The 6,115-nt window shown below is 39.7% G+C and overlaps 1 protein-coding gene across 1 annotated transcript in view; it reads left to right on the top strand.

The window, feature by feature from the left end:
• The first annotated feature begins 2,517 nt into the window (after positions 1-2,517).
• LOC149079438 (nuclear factor NF-kappa-B p100 subunit-like) overlaps positions 2,518-6,115 on the top strand; it is an 81,841-nt gene continuing 78,243 nt past the window's right edge. The window contains exon 1 of the mRNA XM_089240161.1: positions 2,518-2,673. The gene's annotated coding sequence lies outside the window, so the exon portion shown is untranslated. The remainder of the gene's footprint in view (positions 2,674-6,115) is intronic.

The raw sequence follows: 6,115 nt of genomic DNA, 5'->3' as shown, positions 1-6,115 counted from the left end.
ATGCAATGTATGTATCTTCACAACTTTTTAATGTTTTAAACAATTTAAATATAATGTAAACGAATCATCCAATTCATATTTTGTCAGTGAGATATCAAACTATCAAGAATTGTGCAAAAAAAAACTCAGCTTCTTTTCATTAAAAAAAATCTATTTATGTTCGATTCGGAAGCTGGCCGAATAAATTTTGTAAATTTTGTAAAAATGTATAAAATAAAAGTTAACCATTGTGCTTTTTAATCATTTGCTGTTTCATAAGACAGTAAATAGTTAACCGGCGCCACAGTGGTGGTCTGCTGAACCTCATTTACTGTGGTTCCCAACTTCAAGGCGCGAATGCGAGCCTATCCACCCTGTAAAGAATCTCGCCACTGAAATCATCAGGCCTTACAATGGAACAAAATTCAATCATTATACTTCACTCGTAATTCGAAAAATAGATGGCAGGTGACAGCACTGAAACAAGCCTTACACAGAAATGAACGTCACGTACACACACATTCCAATATATACCTATTCGTTAGATGTTCCGCAGAGAAATATGGTCGAGATGCACGTGTAGTTTAGCAGTAGTAATAAATAGTTATTTTATAATTGTGTGTGAGCAATCTATCACTCTAAACCCAGTGTTTCTCAAAGTGTGCGTCGCGACTCCTAAGGGCATCGTGGCGAGCTATAGGCATTTATTTGTGTGCCTGGCCTGTTTACTTTGAAGTGGTTCTTTTATAGGTGAAAATATCCTAATAACTACATATTTTGGGGAGTCACGAATGAATGATAAGTTGCGCGAGGGAGAAGTTGAGAACGGTTGTTCACAATTTTCTGTTTGAGAACAAAAAATAGTTGAAGTTCGGTCCCCCTCCCTCCTGGACCGACATTATAGTGCTTTTTTGTAGTAGAAAACTATAGCCACTGAGTGGTCGTGTGGGAATCGTGCTGGACTCTCATCGTGAGGATCCAGCTGCGACACAGTGGTGGTCGGCCGAAGTTGGTTTTCTGTGGTTTTCCAACTTCAAGACAGTACTACGAACCGGTCTTCCATTTGAAAAAGTCTCTCTGCAGAGAAGAGGCAGACATTCAACGCGATACTCACATGACATGACAATTCAAGCACATTTACCCATCTTCATTTCACAATATGAAGATTCATTTGAAATTCCTCAGAGGAATACGTACGAGGAGCATGTACGGAGTCCAGGGTGCTGTCGATGCTCGAGCACTCATTGTGGAATTAACCCAAGCCAGTTCCATCTTAACGCATGGGCCTATCCGGGCACGGCCCGAAGGTCCTCAAATGCAGAGGGGCTTCACGAAAATTAAATCTGATTAAAATTTTCGAGATTAAGCATGTAGCATATCGTTTGGGTGTTTTCCCATACCTTGGCACCATCTGTACGTGTGCCGAATTTGAAAAAAAAAAAAATCCGTGTTGGTAGGTAGGTATTTTTAACTAAGTAGGGATCTCAGAAAAATCACTTTGCCAGGCCGGGACCCATGATACCCTTAAGACGGCCCAGTTCTAAGCACCCCTAGAATTGATTCCTGAATCAAAATTTTGCGGGGAAAAAAAACTAAAGACAAACCCACAGGTTTGAAACACTTCCCGACGCTTCTGGCGGTGAATCAGACAGCCGAACAGAACAATATGGGTGGGGGAAAAAGTTTTAATCCGGAATATTCTGGAGGTATGGCCATCATATCAATCGTATGTTTTTTTTTTGGTTTAAAATAGGGTTACCAGATTCGGAAACTGAGAATGGATGACGCATGTGCCCGCACCCTTAGTGGCATCAGTTTTTCTGATTTTCACAACCATGGCCTCCACAAGGGCAGGGCTGACGGGCCCGGTACAATTACCATAATTTTTTTTTTATTTTTCATGCTATAAATTCACTATAGAAGGGCCCGTGAAAAATCTGGTTCGGGGGCCTGTCAAAGGTCCCAGCCTAGGGGTCGTGTACCAAAATGTGGGGGCCATGTTCACAACAGACGACACCGCTGTTCTGATCAATAAAACCAGCCACAACAACTCTAAAACAAAACCACAAAAAAAGCAAAACTAGAAAAAATTCTGGGGATTTCGACGGCAAAGGAGGGAGAAACATAAGAAGTAAATAAAGATATATGTTTCAAAGTATAGAAAAAAAATTTTAAGAAAAAAAAGAAAAGAAAAATAATCCCGGAAACCTGAAAAAGGAGTACAAAAAAGGGTGAATTTTCCGAAACGTTGGTGGGCGCTTGAAATGACATTGTAAAAGAGGATATCTAGTAACCCTAATTTGAGAAAAAGATAAAACGATACAATTCTATTTATTAAAAATTTTACAACATGAAAGTTATCTTTTTTGGAAAAAAAGGAAAAAAAAAAGGATTTTTTTTTCATCAAAACGGCAAAAAAAAAAGTTTTAAAAAATAAAAAAATCGGGACATGTTGTTGAAAACGGGAAGTATGGTCAACTGATGTTTCCAGTCATCATTTGGAAAATGAATCTGGTAACGAAAAAACACGTGATCATTGTTTATCTTTTTTTCAAAATCAAAACTAAAAACGGGAAATTTCCCTCATCCCTCCATTGACAGTATGATGGATTGTCGATCTCCTCCCAAGATTAACTCCTAATTTAATCGAGATCGGGGAGAATTTTTACGGCTTTCATTTTTAAATTGCCACAGGTATGAATAATATCATTTGATTATTAATTTAATTATTAGCACAATTGTATATATATACTATATTTAAAGCAAGAGTGCTCAATGTTTAAATGGATGCTAGCAACTTCATTGGTTTGAACAGTGTCGCGGGTCACTCAACACGAGTGATCAGTAAATGCCCCATGGGTCACTTGAGTGCTTTGGAAACCTGGAACTGTGTCAAAAGTCACTCAAATGATATGTGTGTGCCGTGGGTCATTTTGAGTGATCTGGAAATGTGTGTCAGGGGCCACTCAAATGATCTGTAAATGCGCCGCGCGAGCCACTTATGGGTGATCTGGAACTGTGTCAAGGGCCACTTAAATGCACCGCTGACCACTCGAGGTAATTGTTTGATTGACAAAGGTAATAAATTGACAAATCTCTTCCTTTCTGTCGAAGCAGTTCTTGTGCTACAGAAAGGAAGGGACCCCCCCCCCCCCTTCCTTTCTGTACCAACAAGCACATAATGATTACTGAATATAATAATAATAATCAAAACGACATGAGGCATCCAGATGCTAAACAACAGCCCTTCCTGTTGCTTAAAAAATGAAACTGTGGATTAAAAATAAATCGATCAGGGTTTAAGTAAAACCTGGACCGTTGTTTAAATAATAAATTGATCAGGGTTTAGCCTAAATAAAACCCGAGCATTGTTTAAATAAAGCTGGGACCCTCATTTATATAATAAATCGATCAGGGTTTAAATATGTGGTGTCATCTCTGCCACCCACGCATCAGGAGGTGCAGGTCACCACTATAGGAAATCGGCACACATTGTGGACGATGTATATTCTGACTCCAATTGATGAAACGGTTGATAATATTTAAGTTCATTTAATTTTAGAAAACTATTTACATAGGTTAACAATATTAATTTCACATAATAAAAAAGGAGAAACTATACACTTGCGCAAGAGCAACGCACTGAGGAAGAAGTAGGTCACGCAAGGGAAACAGTTTGCTTGTCCCCTTTTTTTTGCCTCTGCACCCACGCATCAGGAGGTGCGCGTAAGGGGACGAGGGATGACGCCACAAATAAAACCTGGGCATTGTTAAAATAATAAATCGATCAGGGTTTAACCTAAATAAAGCCGGGACCGTTGTTTAAATAATAAATCAATCAAGGTTTAAATAAAACCCAGGCATTCTATTAAATATATTCTATATTATAAATTAAAACCCGGACTCTATTTCTGGGAATCCAGATGCTTTTAAATAGGAAAAATAAATAAGAAGGATACACAGGGACATCTTGTATGCAGAAAAGAATAAATATTAGAAAATATTTAAGGTACAAACTGAGAGATATCCAGTAATGAATCCGAGAGAGCCACACACTACATTAGATCATTTTCTCTTTCTTCCGTACATATAATCTCCCAATGGTTTCAGAACAGCTAGAATAGGATAGAACATTCTGGAACAATGACAACCCAGCACAACAACAAACCAGAGTGCGCCAATGATGACAACTTATCGCCGGAAAAAAAGTCGCCAATTTGGCATGTCCTTTATACCAAAGCTGTTCCCAACTTTTGCCAATGGGGAAAATCTGGCTCAAAAGACCAATCCTGACGAAGCAGTGTGACTCAAGCAGGGAGAAGGTGTAAGTAGTGGCCTTTTGCCCGCCGTTATGTAAAAGGCCCTTTGTAAGCCGCTGCAATCGCCCTGAGGGCAGGACTTGGCATAAAAATTCCTTGCATTCTCTTACGTAATTCTTGAAAATGTTTGCCACCCGTGCGAATGAAATGTCAAAAGACAAAAACAATACATCACATTGGACAAAAAGAACCTGGAAAACTTTAAAATTTAATTCTGATCTGTTCTGTAAGTGATTGCAATAATTATATAATTGATTATATTAGAACATAGTCTCCCAAACTTTTTGTTCCGTCACCCCCTTCTGTAGGAAATTTTTATTCCCATCGCCTCCAACTCAAGTCAGCCCATAAGATTCTATACTAAACCCATAGCTTCCATCGCTCCCTTGGACCATTACATCACCTCTAATGGGCGATATTGCCAACTTTGAGAATCGTATTAGAATATTTGATTATACAGTGGATGCTCATTATAACAACCATTACAGGCCCCAAGTTTCTTCTGGGGGCACAAATTTCACCCTTCAAGTTCTCCTTCAATATTGTAAAGGTGCGCCAAAATATGTATGTGGGTCTTTTTAATCATTCTACATCGCTAGAAATTCTAGAAATTTGAGGGTGCAAAATAATATTTTTGCATCCTAAAATTTAGGCTAGCGGTGGTGATATAGGACACAACAGAAAAGACTTGGCGAGAAAAACTGACATGGATCAAGACGGTGTGCCAACAACTCCCAAATAGTTTATTTCCACCCACAATCAACTAGACCAGTGGTTGGCAAACTGCGGCTCGCAAGCTACATGCGGCTCTTTGGCCCCTAGAGTGTGGCTCTTCCACAAAATACCACTTTCATGCACACAAAAACTCCAGATTTTTGAAAAATCATGTTTAGACATGCATTTTGGCCATTTTGTTCTCGCTCCTTTCCCCTTCCTAGTGACTCATCTTTTTCGCGGGCTTTTGCCAAAAGCCTGACACTGCTGTCATGTGACACTTCTGCGACCCATCAGGTGGGTCGAAAGGAGGAAGTTCGAGAAGAAGTTGTTGAAAAAGAGGTTTTTTTCTTAAGGTACTCGCAGATAGACGTAAAAGACTAGTCTCCTCTCAGAACATGGGGGGGGGGGAAAGAACATGCAGTGTTTTCCATGCTAAGGAACATCAACCGCTACCCGGCCAGATCATAGAAGACGACGCTCCTGGGCTACCACCTCTCATGACGACTGACGACTCTCCCGTGGTCACCTCTCTCCTTCCGCATCCAACATTGGTTGTATACAAGACGAGTGTGGATGGGAGAGTCTGAAGGGGTCTACCTCAGCATATGTACCTGAATCAGATCGAGGACATTTTTAACAAAGGCCAGCTTAGGGGGGGAGTATCTTAATTAAGTTAACAACAATGTACCTACCTATATATAGTTTAAGTTTGAAAGAATTTGGCTCTCGAAAGAAATTTCAATCATTGTACTGTTGATATTTGGCTCTGCTGACTAATGAGTTTGCCGACCACTGCACTAGACCAGTGTTTCCTCAACCTTTCTGAACCCAAGGACCAGTAAAATGCCTGAAACAATTTGACAGACCACTTGCGTCCTGTATTACAGGACATTTCTGTATTTTTAGAGATTATTGAATTTCTTTGTATACATTTGTCCCACTTTTTTAATAATGTTTATTTAAATTTATAATATTCACGCCCTCATCGCAGACCATAGGTTGAAAAGCGCATCGCTAGACCATACATGTTCAATCCATGACACTCGGGCCAAATGTGGCTCTGGGAGTCATCTGGTATAGCCTGCAATCTCAAACCTAAT

This window comes from Pholcus phalangioides, unplaced genomic scaffold, assembly GCF_987345545.1.
Source record: "Pholcus phalangioides strain wild (caught in Gottingen) unplaced genomic scaffold, Ppha-v1.0 ptg000012l_1, whole genome shotgun sequence".
Classification (NCBI taxonomy): domain Eukaryota; kingdom Metazoa; phylum Arthropoda; class Arachnida; order Araneae; family Pholcidae; genus Pholcus; species Pholcus phalangioides.
The sequence above is the reverse complement of the archived record's forward strand: the minus strand, read 5'-3'. Positions and strand labels throughout refer to the sequence as shown.